The sequence below is a fragment of the Panthera tigris genome, chromosome X (assembly GCF_018350195.1).
Source record: "Panthera tigris isolate Pti1 chromosome X, P.tigris_Pti1_mat1.1, whole genome shotgun sequence".
Taxonomy (NCBI): Eukaryota; Metazoa; Chordata; class Mammalia; order Carnivora; family Felidae; genus Panthera; species Panthera tigris.
The window spans coordinates 12,334,161-12,352,148 of record NC_056677.1 but is presented as its reverse complement, the minus strand read 5'-3'; positions in this window follow the sequence as shown (position 1 = coordinate 12,352,148).

Below are 17,988 nucleotides of genomic sequence, written 5' to 3'. Positions count from 1 at the left end.
AACACTAGACTACTTAATGCTCTGATCTCACCTAACAACACTCAAAAATCAATACTCAAAAGTATAAAACTGTTTCCAAGTAACTTAACTGCCTCCCAGAACAAAGCTCAAGAATATTTACAGTAATCCAAAAATATATGGCACCCTATAAGACAATAGCAAAGAAGCAGGAAAATGACCCAAAATTAGAAAAAATTCAATGAATTAAAACTCATGCAGAAGTAACACAAACACAAGGAAAAAATTATAACTGGATTCCATATATTCAAAATATAGAGGAAAGACTGAACATATTAAATAGACACGTGGAAGATTTGAAAAAGACCCAGTTCAAATCCCTAAAGATTAAAATTATGTCTGAGATGAAACATACACTTGATGGAATTAATCGGAATTAATTAAGTAGCCACGTTAGCTACTGCAGAAGAAAATATTCGTAAACTTAAATACTTACTAATAGGAACAATTCAAAATGAAACATCCAGAGTTGGGAGTGTGTGTGTGGGGGGAGGAAATAGAATCAATGGTCTGTGAAACAACTTCAAATGGACAAATATATATATATGTAAAAAGAGAAGGGGAATGCAGAAGACAAAAAATATATTTGAAGAAATATGGACAAAAATTTTCAAATCTGATGAAGACTTTAAGCCCACAGATTCAAGAAGCTAAACAAATCCTCAAGTGCAAAAACATGAAGAAAACCACATATGACACTTACAATCAAAAATTTAAAAACCAGTGATAAGGAGAAAATATTAAAAGCCGCCAGAGGAAAAAATGCATAGTAAGTATGGGAGAACAAAGATAACAATGATAACGGATTTCTTTTCGTAAACAATACAAGCTGAAGGACAGTGAAATGATATCGCTGAAGTACCAAAAGAAAAAACTGTCAACCTAGAATTCTATACCCAGCAAAAATATCTTTTAAAAAAATGGAGGGGGCACCTGGGTGACTTAGTCAGTTAAGCGTCCGACTTCAGCTCAGGTCATGATCTCACGGTTTGTAGGTTTGAGCCCCACATTGGGCTCTGTGCTGACAGTCCAGAGCCTGGAGCCTGCTTCAGATTCTGTGTCTCCATCTCTCTGCCCTTCCCCCACTTGACTCTATCTCACTCTCATAAATAAACGTTAAAAAAATTTTTTTAAATGGAGGCAAAATATTTTTTTCAGCATACAAAAGACTAAATAATTCATTGTAAGCAGGCCTTATATATATGAAATAGTAAATAAGAAAAATGATAATGATGAAAATCTTGATCTACACAAAAACAGAGTACTGGAAATGGTAACCATATGGGTAAATCAAAAGAAATTTTTGTCATTATGTAAGTCTCTTTATAAGATAATCAGCCATTTAAAGCAAGAATATAAAAAATGTATTTGAGGTTCATATTATATGTAGAAGTAAAATATATGAAAATGATAGCACAAGAGTCAGAAGGGGAGAAATGGTAAGTTGTGGTAAGATCTTTATACTATATAGGAAGTAGTACAAGATCACTTGAAAGCAGACTGGGGTAATATTTTGTATTACTCGTGTGGGTAACTTTTTGTGTTATTTATATAATACTTTATAATATAAATAAGATAAAAAGCCACAAAAGAGATAAAATGGAATCATAAAAATTACTCAACGAATCCAAAATATGAGAGAAAAGGAGAAAAAAGGAGCAAATAAAAGATGGTAAAAATAGAAAGATGCTAGATATAAGTACAGCCATATCTATCATCACATATGTGGAGGAAAGACTCTAAGATGGCCCCCAATTATCCCTGTCTCCTTGTATTTATGCCCTCCTCTTGAGTGTAGATGGAACCTGTGACTTGTTTCTAACCAACAGAATATGAGATGTTACCATCACGACTGGAACTTCCATCTTGCAAGCAGACTCTCTCTATTAACAGTTTCCTTTGCTAGCCTTGATGAAGGAAGTCATCATATGAAGAAGTCCATGTGGCAAGTAATTGAAAGTGGCCTTCATCCTGACAGCATGCAAAGAACTGAATACTCTCATCACATTAGTTTAGAAACGGATTCTTTTTTCTTTGAGCCTCAGATAAGACCTCAACCCTGCCCAATACTTCAGTTGCAACCTTGTGAGATATCCTGAAGTAGAAAACTCAGCTAGGCTGTACCTGAATTTCTGACTCACAGAAACAGCGAGATAATAAATGTGTGTTGTTTCAAGCTGCTAAGTTTGTGACAGTATTATTCTGCAGCAATAACTAATAAAACATTAAATGTACATGATTTAAACACCCAATGAAAATGGAGATCATCAAATTGGATTAAGAAAAAAAAAAGAGGGGCACCTGTGTGGCTCAGTCGGTTGAGTGTCCGACTTCAGCTCAGGTCACGATCTCACGGTCCGTGAGTTCGAGCCCCGCGTTGGGCTCTGGGCTGATGGCTCGGGACCTGGAGCCTGCTTCCGATTCTGCGTCTCCCTCTCTCTCTGCCCCTCCCCCGTTCATGCACTGTCTCTCTCTGTCTCAAAAATAAATAAACGTTAAAAAAAAATTAAAAAAAAAAAGACCCAACTATATGCTACGTTTAAGAAATGTACTTTAAATATAAAGACACAAGTAGGTTAAAAATAAAAAAATGGAGAGGTGCCTGGGTGGCTCAGTCAATTCAGCATCTGACTCTTGATTTCAGCTTAAACCATGATCTCATAGTTCCTGGGATTGAGCCCCGCATCAGGCCCTGCACAGACAGCATGAAGCTTGCTTGGAATTCCCTCTCACTTTTTCTCTCTCAAAATAAATAAACAAACTTTAAAAAAATGGAAAAATATATACCATGTTATTCTGATCTAAAAAAAAAGCAGGAGCCGCTATATTATTATAAGGCAAAGTAGATTTCAGAGTAAATATTAACAAGAGTACAAGGTCATTTCATAAAGAGCGCAATTCAGCAAGAGGACATGACAATCTTAAATTTGCATGCACCTAATAAAAGAATTATTACATGAATTAAAGACTGATATAAATAGGGGCACCTGGGTGGCTCAGTCCATCAAGTGTCTGACTTCAGCCTAGGTCATGATCTCACAGTTCGCAAGTTCAAAGCACAGACCCCGCTTCAGATCCTCTGTCCCCCTCTCTCTGCCCCTCCCCTGCTTGTGCTCCCTCAAAAATAAATATTTGGAAAAATACTGATGCAAGTATAAGGAGAAATAGACAAATCTATAATTATACTCAGAGATTTGCCTTTTCTCAATAATTGAAAGAAGAAATGGACAAAAAAATAAGGATACAGAAGACTTGAACACCACTATCAACAAAATGCCTAGTTAACATTTATGCAACATTTCAAAATATTGCAAAATACACATTTTTCTTCAAGTGCATAGAGAACATTTAACCAAAATAGAGTATATTCTGGCCCATCAAACAAATCTTTTGTCTCTTTCTCTGTGGTATTATTAAATTATAGGTGCTGAAATTTCTATTTCTACCCTTAACCTTAATCACTGAAATTGTCAATGCGATTTCACAGGCAAGATGATGAGCAGGGCAAATCTCTACTATAAACTGTGCCAAAATCTCACTTTGGAAAAAGAAGACTTTATTTTTTTTTTAAGTTTTATTTACTTATTTTGAAAGAGAGAGAGAGTGCACAAGTGAGGGAGGGATGGAGAGAGAGAGAAAGAAAGAGAGAGGATCCCAAGGGGGCTCCACACTGTCAGCGCAGAGTCTGGCTCGGGGCTCGAACTCACAAACCGCAAGATCATGACCTGAGCTGAAATCAAGAGTGGGACGCTTAACCGACTGCGCCACCCAGGTGCCCCAGCAAAGGAAGACTTTAAAGAGGCAGATAAGATGGAGGTTGGGGGGACACTAGTTCACCTTTCTGAGAGTTCTAAGAGTCAGCTGAATTAGAGGTGTGTTCTTCTTCTTCTTTTAACATTTATTTTTATTTTTGAGAGAGAGAGAGAGAGAGAGAGAGAGAGAGAGCAAGCAGAGGAGGGGCAGAGAGAAGGGGACAGAGAGTCTGCAGCAGGCTCTGCACTGACAGCAGCAAGCCAGATGTGGGGCTTGAACTTGGGAACGGTGAGATGATGACCTGGGCTGAAGTAGGATGCTCAACTGACTGAGCCACCCAGGTGTGCCAACATGGTGTGTTCTAAAATGGAACCCCAAGTGGTCTAGACTAATCTATGCTCATAACAGATTTAGTTTTTGTTACCAAAAAGGTTGAAGCCTAGTTACTTTTGGCTCAAAGACATTATGTATATTGTAAAAGTTTGTTCATATAAGATGGCATTTAGATCATCAGTAATACTAGATTAATATTAGATTAGTAAACAAAACCCTCCAAGAAACCCAACATCTCAAAAGGAGAGATATTTCTATCAATATCTTTCCTGGTGACATTACTATGTCCAGGGGTGGGGAAATCATTTGGCTTGCAAGAGAATTTAAGATGATGCTATATAACGTTACTTGCTCTCCCCATGTGAAATCAATCAATAGTTTAATTCAACACTGCTACAATGTTCAATTGATGACTAGCTGTAAAACCAAAGCTATTAATGGGAAGATAATTCACACAAAGTTGCACTGATAGTGAATAAATGAGAAACTCCATAAAAAGGAAAAATGATGTGTAGAGGCTGCTTTTAGGCAACCTGGGTAAGGTAAAGAGGGCCCACAGCGACTACCGACTACCAGGCTGAATGCAAACAGGCTCATCAGGCAACCCACTTCAAACTATCCATAAGCCCTAACTGACCAATAGGCTACTTACAACCGAGCACAGGTACCAAAACAGAAAAACTCTGTACATTCCCATACTCCCTCACTCCCCCCTATAATTATAGCCCCTCATCACTGTCTCCTGGCAGACAGTCTCTCCTGTGCTGTCCTACCCGTGCTCCCTTGTGTGTATTCAGTAAATTTCTATCTCCTTTGTTCTACCTTGGATGAATTCGTTCACCACCCACCCCACCAGCCTCCACCCAGTCAGGTTGCCCCACACATGTTATTTCTCTTTAGGGTTGCTATAGAAAATCCTCAGGTATGTGTGAAGCATAATTGATTAGGTGGCAGTTTCTGGAACAGGTGATGACAATCCTTAAAAGCTTCAGGTTATTCAAACTCACTTTAGTGCTCAGTAACTTTGGGCAGTTTTGCAAAGAAAAGGGTAACATCTGGGTAACTATAACATGGGTTACTTTTTAAAGAGACAAATCTTTTGCAAATTGATACGACCATTCTGGAGGACAATATTTATCCAAATGAAAAAATGTGTGTACCTTTTAGTCCCCACATACTCACTGCTCAGATATGTCTACAAAAATGACTCCTCGGGCATCTGGGTGTTGTATGGAAACCAATTTGACAATAAATTTCATATATTTAAAAAAAAATGACTCCTTGGATATGCCCACAAAAGATATGTATTGTCAGACCGCTTTTCTAGAAAGTAACACAAAATCAATGCAATCTGGCTTAAACAATAAAGGAGGTTTGTTGGCTCAAAGACTTGGAAAATTCGAGTGTAAGATGTTTCATAGTTTGGGCTGGTTTGGGGGACATGAAGGAAACACCAAGGAAAGGGTAGAAAAGTGAGACAGGTGAGAAGAGAGCCAATGCTGGGTATATTATCAAGCTAATTTCCACTGTGGACAACTGGAGTTTAATTCCAGGGAGGAACCCTTGAGAGCCGGTGTAAAACATGTGCCTTCGAGGTAATCCACCCTAGGGGGGTGAGGTACGTAATGAGTCACTGGTTGAGAGCTGCCCTTCAGGGACATCCCTTCCATTCTGCTGAGTGGATGGCAAAGGGGACTCCAGCAGTAAGAGAAAGCCCTGAGGCAAAGAGTTTAGTACTGACAGTTAGAAATCAGGCCAGCGTGCGCTGAAGTGGTAAAGACAAGTGGATACGGGCAGGGCACTGATAGCATCTGCCACAGGCAGACTTCAGGGTTGGGCGATCCAGCAGCCGAACAACATCATACTCTCTCCCTCTGATTTCCAGGGTTAGTTCTCTCCAACCAATATTTTCCATAGTGTTCATTAAATGATTAGCAGTCCCATTTGGGGATATAGATATTGCAGGATATAGAAAGCACTTGTGTCAATGTTCCAAGAAACAACGCTCATGTTTAGCCTAATAGGGCTGAATTAAGGCCTCTGATTTTGCTACATGATTTATTTTATTTATTTTTTAATATTTTAACATTTATTCATTTTTTAATGTTTATTTATTTTTCAGAGAGCGAGAGAGAGTGTGAGCCGGGGAGGGGCAGAGAGAGAGGGAGACATAGAATCAGAAGCAGGCTCCAGGCTCCGAGCCGTCAGCACAGAGCCCAACACGGGGCTTGAACCCAAGAACTGTGAGACCATGACCTGAGCTGAAGTCAGATGCTTAACTGACTGAGCCACTTAGGCATCCTGTGATTTTGCTACATGATTTAAATCAATCAGCATCAACCCCCAAAGATAAGGATGGGATGTGTCCCCCAGATAGAAAAGCTGTGTACTATTGAGAAGGGAGAGGCTGGAAGTAGATGCTAGGTAGTTCAACCACAAATGTATAGTAATATGTGTGTAAAGATGTTAACTGCAACCTTCTTTTCAATAGTAAAAATCTAGGAACATCCAAAGTACATGTCAATAGGGGACTTAAGTTTAAACAAATTATGGTAATTCTTATTATGGATCCTTTGCAGGAGTGGACCTTTATGTTGTAATATAGATGGGCCTCCAAGATGTATCATTAAACAAAAAAGGCATGTGTAATTCAGTGTGTAAAGCAAATCACTTTTGTAAATTAAAAAGCAGGTAGATGAATACAAAATTTGTTACCTTAAAGCCGAATCAGCCAAAGACTACCAAGGATAAACTTGAAGTATGACAAGGTTAGATTTATTGTCTCGCTCGATGCAGCGAGGGAGGGTCCTCTAGGAGAACCACGGAGTGCTGCTCAACAACAAGGAAGAGAGAAACATCTTTTTTTTTTTTTTTTAATTTTTTTTTTCAACGTTTTTAATTTATTTTTGGGACAGAGAGAGACAGAGCATGAACGGGGGAGGGGCAGAGAGAGAGGGAGACACAGAATCGGAAACAGGCTCCAGGCTCCGAGCCATCAGCCCAGAGCCCGACGCGGGGCTCGAACTCACGGACCGCGAGATCGTGACCTGGCTGAAGTCGGACGCTCAACCGACTGCGCCACCCAGGCGCCCCGAGAAACATCTTTTATAAGATTTGGGTTCTCGCTGAAGGATTATAAGGAAGGTTTAAGAGAGTGGTGATCAGTTCTGGGTTGGTTACTTTTCTGAAGTAGTGTTAGAAGGGGAGTTCAACTAGGGATTGAGTGCTGTCTTGAGGTTAGGGGACTTTAGCAGGATTGGGTCTCTTGATAATAGATGGATGTAGCAAAAGTGGGGCTGGAGGGCTGTCATCAGTAGGAAACCGGGAGCCACTCACAAGGGGTGCCATTTCGGCATATTACAGCTGCTGCACAATCATTGGAGAAAGAATGTTTTCTGGTAACTTTGCATCTGAATTTATGTGTCTATCTCCTTAGTTTTAGTGGTAGAAGGACTTCCTTTCCCCCCACCAAAATCTGAGATGATTTTTCACTCCTTCAATCCCAGATAGGTTTTTACTCTTTCTTAAGGGATACTAAGAAACTGTTAACAGCAGTCACCTTTGGGGAAAAAAAATGGGCTGGGAAAGTGAGCAAGAAAAGATGTCTGTGCTATTTGTATCTTTCTTTTTTACCTACATTTTCTAAACATGTACATATGTGAAGTTTGGTATGTTTTCAGTGTTAACGTACATTCTCTGAACAGTGAGAATATGACCTTTTTTGTTTTCCTTCTTTGTATTTATCTGTATTTTGTCAAGAACCAGTGTTACTTTTTTAATTCTTTTAATGTTTATTTTTTTATTTTTGAGAGAGAGAGAGAGCGCACGCGCACGAGCGGGAGAGGGGCAGAGAGAGAGGGAGACACAGAATCGGAAGCAGGCTCCAGGCTCCGAGTTGTCAGCATAGAGCCCGACATGGGGCTTGAACTCGCAAATAGTCAGATCATGACCTGAGCAGAAGTTGGATGCTTAACTGATTGAGCCACCCAGGCGCCCCAAGAACTAGTGTTATTTTAAAATAACAATAAATAGACACTCCCTGCCTCCCAAAAGGTCAAGTCTGACTATTGCCACAGTATAAACCTGGAGCCCAGAAACGAATCTGGCTAACCTATCTCCCTTGCCTTCTAATGCTGCCACTCCTGCCTCTCTTGGGTTATTTATTCTATGTCCGATCCTCATTCCACTAGCTCTGCCCCTAACAAAGCAAATTTGGAGTGAGACCAGTGAGAGAGTGAGCCTACCGCCTCACAGGGTGCCCGGATACTGCACTGAGAGCAGAGAGCACGCTTCTAATCATCAACCTCAACAATAAGATCCTGCGTCTCTTTTTCCCCTAACTCAGCCTTCCCCAAAAACCACACAGCTGTCAGTACCAGCAAATGATGTGTTATTGTTGCATCCTCCCCCTGCTAAAGACAAACATGTTGTAATATTTCAATAGAAACGTAGTTGAGGCTCAGGTATGCTCGTTTTATAATACACCATGAGGTGACTCATAGTATAGATAACTTAGGGGAGAAACCAAAAGACAAAGATACTTGTACTTTCTTGTTCAATCAAGTGCCTCACACAAGTGCCTCTGCTAAGCGCTTCCCCTATTCCCGAAGGGATTTTTCATTTTAAAAGATTGGCTGAGAATGTTATAATTTGGGGGACTTGCCACAAAAGTATACTGCTTGTAGTCATATGTCTAGGATGAAGAACCAGTGGCATGACAAAATAGAATAACTTTCTTGTTGAGCCGTTATAACAAAACCAGTGACAATTATGGGGAGCTTTCTGTGGGAGCATTCACTGAGTGGTTTTAGGACGTTCTTACCAGGCCATTATTCTTTTTCTCATTAAACTTTTGTTTTAATGGGTCTCAAAATTCTGTGACAGATTTTTGGTCAAGTTGTTTCCATTAAAAAGTACTGATTTTAAAAACTAATAACTTAAAACTGCCACACACACACACACACACACACACACACACATACACACACACACACACACACACACAAATGGTCCACAAAACATTTCCCTTTCCTTCTGAAGGTTTTATGATGCATTATTATCATTAATCAGTCTTTTACTATTAAACTTAAATGGACAATTGACACAAACAGTTGTGACACCGCTCTTCCACCACTGATTAAGGCTGGCGTGGCAGGTACTGGGGATAATATTCTTTTAGTCTTCTGAGATTTCTGGGCAGATTTGGTGACCTTGCCAGCTCCAGCTGCCTTCTTGCCTTCTTTGATGACACCCAAGGCAACTGTCTGTCTCATGTCACGAACAGCAAAACGGCCCAGAGGAAGATAGAGAAGCTCTCAACACACACAGGCTTGCCAGGAACCATATCAACGATGGCAGCATCACCAGGTTTCAAGAACTTGGGACCATCTTCCAGCCTTTTTCCAGAACGATGATCAATCTTTCCTTCAGCTCAGCGAACTTGTAAGCAATGTGAGCTGTGTGACAATGCAGTACAGGTGTGTATCCAGCACTGATGTGCAGGCCATTATTTTTAAAGGAACTGATTTGCTAGTAATATGCAAGGAGTATTATCTACTCAAAAGTTGTATGAGCTTTTCAAGAGCCAAGTTCAACTACTGTTTATAAACAAACAGAAAAATCTGTTATAATATTGAGTCTCTGAAATCTAATTTCAACTATTTTGCAAACAGCTGAGAAATAATGACTTCAGTTGTTTTCCTGTCTTTTCTGCTAACAAGGACCCAAATTATCAGCACCTCTATCTCTGACCTTTGAGGAGAGGATAATGATGTTCCAAAGACCACAAAGAGTATACATGTTGTCATTCTGCCAACTCACAGCTACAAGCTTATTAATTGAAAAATCTCTGTAGATTGATACACAAAAGTTCAAGCCATTAAAAGTAAACAAAATAAATTTTTATTTTCCAATGTGTCATTTTCAATGAACACACCAAGTATTTTGAAAGATAATCTGAGCAACTGAAAATAGTTTCCATGGAAATGGTATCTTTCATAGGAATCTGTTTCTTCTTTAGTTACTGGGGATATCATACCAATGAAATATTTTAATGAGGCTCAAATAAGTACAAGAAATATGCAATGCATTATTGCATGGGCAGTTTTCAATAATGTACTGGTGAGTTATTAACAGAAAGACTTATTCTCAAGTGTTTATTGACATAATTGATGAAAACCGCTATCAACCAGTAGGAGTTATCATAGTCAGAAGATCTGAGCTAATCTCAGACCACCATTTTTTAACTGTGTAAGTAGGTCTATCATTCATTGTATCTGAGCCTCCTTTGAAAAACAGAAACAGTATTTTTATCCTGGCTTTACCTAACATGGAATGTCTTAGCCAAAGAAAAAGAGCAATCTACTTTTGATCCAGATATATGGCTATAGTGGCATTGAAATATGTTCACAAATTATCTGATACTCCTTCTTTCAAAAGGTAGAAACTAATTCCTTTTCCCTTAAATGCAACCTGTATTTAGTGACTTGCTTCAAATGAATAGAATGGTAGAAGTGACAGTCTATGACATCTGAGCTTAGGATATAAAAGGCATTGTGATTTCCTCCTTACTCTCTTCCTTTGATCAACCATTCTGGGGGAAGAGAGCAGCCATGTTGTGTAGATACTCAAGCAGCTCCATGAAGAGTCTCACATGAAGCAAAACTAGGACCTTTTGCCAACAATTGACAAGGAACTGAGGCCTTCTTCCTACAGTCCTTGCATGACCGTGGCAATCGATTCTCCTACCCCAGTCAAGCCTTCAGATGAGGGTAGCCCATGTCTTAACTGCAACTTCATGAGACAACCTGAACCAAACCCATCCAGCTAAACTATGCCTGAATTTCTGACTCACAGAAACTATGGGGTGACAAAGTTTTATCATTATAGGCCAATAAGTTTTGGGGTAATTGTTATATAGTAATAGATAGATAATACTCTAGTCTAACAGGAAAAACACAGCTACAAAGACAAGTACAATATGATTCTCTTTTTAAGTATACATGGGAAATTTCCAAAGAAATTTAGAAAGAAGTGAGAGATTTGACTTAGAAGCTTACAATAACATTCTTTAAAAGCTTCCACATACTGTGGGTTATAATGCAGTTAGAAGAAGCTGTAATTTTCCACCAGTCACAATGAAGGCTCTGTAGCCCACAGAAGACCCTGTGAGGAATGACAACGCATCTCTCTCAGTGGAGACTAGTCACGCATGTGGGATAACGTCACAAGCATCCTTAAACTCAGGCTCTATATTCATCATTGCAGATGTAAAGAAAATCTTAGGCCAGCCTACAGTTATTAAAAATCTATATCATAAATATCCTTTCCCCTCCAAAAAATCCATGCCTACCAAAATGATTTAAGAGAGCCAAAACTGCAGAAGAATGGAGTTAAAACAATAGCAGCAGTCTTCAAGCTGGGGTTATACAAAGACTTTCCAAGGGATACAAGGGCATAAATAGTTTTGAGGAAATCAATTTCAGCTCAACTTCTCTATATATGCAATCCCTCCTAAAAGTGGTGGTCTTCTTTCCTTCATCTCCTTTCAGAAGCATCCTTTTCCATGTTTCAGGCATAGACATATTTCTATGAATTCTCAAATCTTACCATTAGGCCTTACCCCAGAGTGTGAAAACTTCAGGGGCACACAAACAAAGGGATAGTTTAACTACTGATGTTTGCAAACTTCATTTATTCAAATCATCATAAACTCACAGCAGGGCTTCTCTCTTTCTTATACATATTTTTACTGAGTAAGAATCATATTAAGGTGTTCTATATTTTAAAATATTGTAACACAGTTAAAGGATTGTGGGATTGATAGCATTTTCATTTAGCAACCTCACCTGTCAATTCCATCAACTGTTATAAAATAATTCACTGCTCCTGAGGATAAGTTCTGTGACACTGTTGCTGAACAAAGATACAAAATTGTTGTTTTATAGTATCATTTATTTACAAAAGATCCAGACTTAAAAAAAATCCTATTTTCTTAAATGATAAAGATTAAGAGTATTAGGAAAAAGGTACTGTCATTAGAGCTGGTTTTGGAACACTTTTACATATTAGTTTTCCTTTCTTGAAAATACTATATGATTTAAAATTTAAAAAAAAATTTTAACATTTTTACTCATTTTTTGAGAGACAGAGCATGAGCAGGTGAGGGCAGAGAGAGAGGGAGACACAGAATCCGAAGCAGGCTCCAGGCTCTGAGCTGTCAGCACAGAGCCTGACACAGGGCTTGAACTCATGGACCATGAGATCATGACCTGAGCCAAAGTCGGATGCTTAACTGACTGAGCCACCTATGTGCCCCCAAAATACCATATGATTTAGACAAGGTTGTGAATCTAGGAGCACAGTTTATTCCTTACACAAATATGTATTGAGTAGCTTCTATTTACCAGGCACTGTTTTAGATTCTCAGATACAGTGGTACCTAAATAAGCAAAAATCTATGCTCTCATAGACCTTATAGAAAGGACAAACAATAAACAAGATAAGTAAATGTCATAGTACATTAGAAAGTCATAAGTGTATAGAGAACAAGAAAAAAGGAAAGAAGGACAGGGAATTCCAGGGGTCACTGGGGATTTTAAATTAGGTGGTCAGGGATGGCTCCATTTAGAAGATGACATTTGCACAAAGACCTAAAGGAGATGAGGGAACAAGACTTATGAATATTTAAGGAGAATATGTGCTGAGGTGGGGGAGGGGAGGAAGAGGGAGGAGGCAGGTGCAAAGGCCATGGGGCAAGGTATGTTCAAGGTATGTTGAAGGAACAGCAAAGAGGACAGTGTGGAGAGGAGCAGCTGAGAGAGAGAGAGAGTAGAAGAATGAGAGGTGATAGGGGTAACGTAGTGCCAGACCATGTGAAATCTTATAGGCTACTGCAAGGATTTTGACTTTTACTCTGGCTGTGGGTTTTGTGAAGTGACACAATCTGATTTAACATTAAGCAGCACAATAGCTGCTATATTGAGAACAGACTATCAGGAGCAAGGGCAGAAGCAAAAAATCCAGCAAAGCAGTCACTGCAATAATCCAGAAAGAGACCAGAGATGCTTGGTGGAAGGTGGTAGCCGAAGAGGTGATAAGAAGTGAGTTTCTGGATATATTCTGAAGGTCAAGCCAATAGGATTTGCTGATGGATTGGATTGAGGGTGTGAAAGATAATATTCCTGTATTTATTAGAAAAATTAAATTCATAGTTAAACAGCTTTCTGAGAAGGAAACTCTAAACTCAGATGGTTTCACTTGTAAATTCTATCACACTTACAGAAGAGATCACACCAATCTTACCAAAACTCTCTTAGAAAATAAAGAATGAAATAATACTGCCCAATTCATTTTGTGTGGTCAGCATCATCTTAATTCTAAAACATGAAAAAGGCAGCCCAAAAAAGATATTTATAGACCAATAACCTTCATGAACATAGATGCAAAAATAACCTTTAACAAAATATTAGCAAATGGAATCCAACAATATATCAAAATGATAATACATGATGACCAAGTAGGGTTTATCTCAGGAATGCAAGATTGTTTAACATTTAATGTCAAAGCAATCTACTATATTAACAGAATAAAGGAGAAAAACTATACCATAATTTGACTAGGTGCAGAAAAATAATCCACTCACTCATCATACAAACCCTTAGCAAACTAGGAATAAAAGGAAATTTATTCAACTTGATAAAAAACATCTTTTTGGGGCGCCCGGTGGCTCAGTCAGTTAAGCGTCTGACTTCGGCTCAGGTCATGATCTCACGGTTTGTGGGTTCGAGCCCCTCATTGGACTCTGTGCTGACAGCTCAGAGCCTGGAGCCTGCTTTGGATTCTGGGCCTCATTCTCTCTCTGCCCCTCCCCCACTTGTGCTCTGTCTCTCTCTGTCTCTCAAAAATAAATAAACGTTAAAAAAAATTTTTTTTAAACCATCTTTTAAAAACCTGCAGCTAACTTCATATTTAATACTGAAAGTCTGAATGTTTCTTCTGTAATACTAAGAAAAGGCAAGGTTGCCACTGTCATCACTTCTATTTAATATTGTACAGGAGGTCTCAGGCAATTCAGTATGGCAGAAAATCAAAATTAAAAGAAATAAGAGGCAGAAAGACTAAAAAGGAATATATTGGCTGATGACAAAACTATTTACATACAAAAGCCTAAAGAATCACAAAATAAATGCTAGAACTAATAAATGAATTTAGCAGTCACAAGATATGTTAATTTAAAAAATCAAGTAATGTCACAAACAGTTGGGAAATGAAATTTAAAAATGGATCCCATCTATAGCATCAACAATTACAAAGTCGGGGCGCCTGGGTGGCTCAGTCGGTTGGGCGGCCGACTTCGGCTCAGGTCATGATCTCACGGTCCGTGAGTTCGAGCCCCGCGTCAGGCTCTGGGCTGACAGCTCAGAGCCTGGAGCCTGTTTCAGATTCTGTGTCTCCCTCTCTCTGACCCTCCCCCATTCATGCTTTGTCTCTCTCTGTCTCAAAAATAAATAAACGTTAAAAAAAAAATTAAAAAAAAAACAATTACAAAGTCATTCTAACATGTTATATATAATATATATAACATAATTATAACATAAAACATAACATAATAAATCTAACAAAAGCCTTCTAGGGTCTCTACCTTTTAAAATGTAAAGGATCACTGCGAGAAATCAAAGAAGATCTAAATAAATGTTGAGATATATCATATCATAGATTAGAACATTCCATATTACTAAGATATCAGTTCACCCAAATTGAATCTATAGAGATACAATGCAATTCCAAACTCTCAGCAGAGTTTTTTATAGAAATTGACAAGGTAAGTATAGAAATACATGAAAAATCAAGGGATGTGGAATAGCCAAAACAACTTTGAAAATAAAGATCAAAGTTAAGAACTTACACCTCCTAATTTCATGACTTACTACAATGCTAAAATCATTAAAACAGTGTGGTACTGGTCTAATGACTGACAAATAGATCAACAGAACTGAATAGCGCCCAGAAATTGACCCCCAATTATATGGTCATCTTATTTTTTATAATGTCACTAAAGGAATCCAAATGGAAAAGAAGAGTCTTTTCAACAAACGCTGCTGGAATAAATGGGTATCCATATGTAAAGGGGAAAAAAATAACATCAGCCTTCCACCTCACACCACACACATACTGATTTGCAATATATCCCAGACCTACACATAAAAGTAAAAGCCCTAAAGCTTTAGAAAACATATTATCTGACAAAGGACTGGCATCCAGGATATATAAAGAACTAAAACTTAATAATTTAAAACAAAACAAAGTTTTTTTTAAACGGGCAAGATATTTGAATAGGCACCAAATGTTGGCAAGGATTTGGGGCAATCAGAGCTCTCATATATTGTTGGTATGACTTTAAAAGTATTCAATCCATTGGGCAAAAGGTCTGGCAGCTTCTTATAAACTAAACATATACCAACCCTATGATGCAGCAATTCCTCCTAGGTACTACCAAAGAGAAATGAAAATCACGTCCACAGAAAGATTTATACACATATGTTCACAGTGGCTTTATTTTTAATAGTTGAAAGTAGAAAGAGTCCAAGTGTCCATCAATAAGGGAATGTATAAGCAAACTATGATATGTTCATATAATGGAATACAACTCAGCAATAGAAGAATTGAGCTACCAATACACTCTATAATATGCACTCATCTCAAAGACATGCCGAGTAGAAGAAGCCTTACAGAAAGGAATATATATTGTATGATTCCATTTATACAAAGCTCTAGAAGAGGCAAATCTTATCTATAGGGAAAATAATTAGGACTGTGGTTTCCTGGTGGGGAATAGGGTGTTAGGTGAGGACGGTGTCTGCCTGGGAAGAGGCATGAAGGAACTTTTTGGAGTGATGACAATGTTCTATACCTTGATGGGGGTCTGAATGCATCCAAAACTCAGGGATGGGGGCACTTGGGTGGCTCAGTCGGTTACGGTTTTGGGTTTAAGCCCCGCGTGGGGCTCTGTGCTGACAGCTCAGAACCTGGAGACTGCTTCAGATTCTGTGTCTCCCTCTCTCTCCCTGTGTCCCTCCTTCACTCTCTCTCTCCCTCTCTCTCTCAAATAATCCTAAAATTTGTATGGAACCAGAAAAGACCCCGAATAGCCAAAGCAGTCTTGAAAAAGAAAACCAAAGCAGGAGGCATCACAATCCCAGACTTCAAGCTATACAACAAAGCTGTAATCATCAAGACAGTATGGTAGTGGCACAAGAACAGACGCTCAGATCAATGGAACAGAATAGAGAACCCAGAAATGGACCCACAAACGTATGGCCAACTAACCTTTGACAAAGCAAGAAAGAATATCCAGTGGGATAAAGACAGTCTCTTCAGCAAGTGGTGCTGGGAAAGCTGGACAGCGACATGCAGAAGAATGAACCTGGACCACTTTCTTACACCATACACAAAAATAAACTCAAAATGGATGAAAGACCTCAATTGTAAGACAGGAAGCCATCAAAATCCTCAAGGAGAAAGCAGGCAAAAACCTCTTTGACCTCGGCCGCAGCAACTTCTTACTCAACACGCCTCCAGAGGCAAGGGAAACAAAAGCAAAAATGAACTTTTGGGACCTCATCAAAATAAAAAGCTTCTGCACAGCAAAGGAAACAATCAGCAAAACTAAAAGGCAAGCAACAGAATGGGAGAAGATATTTGCAAATGACATCTCAGATAAAGGGTTAGTATCCAAAATCTATAAAGAACTTATCACACTCAATACCCAAAAAACAAATAATCCAGTGAAGAAATGGGCAAAACACATGAATAGACAATTCTCCAAGGAAGACATTCAGATGGCCAACCGACACATGAAAAAATGCTCCACATCACTCATCATCAGGGAAATACAAACCAAAACCACAATGAGATACCACCTTACACCTGTCAGAATGGCTAACATTAACAACTCAGGCAACAACAGATGTTGGTGAGGATGAGGAGAAAGAGGATCTCTTTTGCATTGTTGGTGGCAATGCAAGATGGTGCAGCCACTCTGGAAAACAGTATAGAGGTTCCTCAAAAAACTAAAACTAGAACTACTCTATGACCCAGCAATTGCACTACTAGGCATTTATCCACAGGATACAGGTGTGCTGTTTCAAAGGGACACATGCACCCCCATGTTTATAGCAGCACTATCCACAATAGCCAAAGTATGGAAAGAGCCCAAATGGCCATCGACGGATGAATGGATAAAGAAGATGTGGTATACATACAATGGAATATTACTTGGCAATCAAAAAGAATGAAATATTGCCATTTGCAACTACGTGGATGGAACTGGAGGGTATTATGCTAAGTGAAATGAGTCAGTCAGAGAAAGACAAAAATCATAGGACTTCACTCATATGAGGACTTTAAGACACAGAACAGATAAACATAAGGGAAGGGAAACAAAAATAATATACAAACAGGGAGGGGGACAAAACAAGAGACTCATAAATATGGAGAACAAACTGAGGGTTGCTGGAGGGAGTGTGGGAGGGGGAATGGGCTAAATGGGTAAGGGGCACTAAGGAATCTACTCCTGAAATCATTGTTTCACTTTATGCTAACTAATTTGGATGTAAGTTTTAAAAAATTAAAAATAAAATTAAAAATAAATAAGTAAATAAACACTACAAACAAACAAAAAACGTCAGGGATGTACACTTAAGACTTGTGCATTTCATTGCATGTAAATTTTACATCAAAAGGAAAACTTCAGGCAGATACTTAACTCTAATTGGTAGCATGAATGCTGCAGGACATGGAGGGAGCATACAGATGTTTTCAATTTTAACACATCAACAGATAAGATGATTTGATACAGGTGGTAAAACAAATACAGTAAACTAT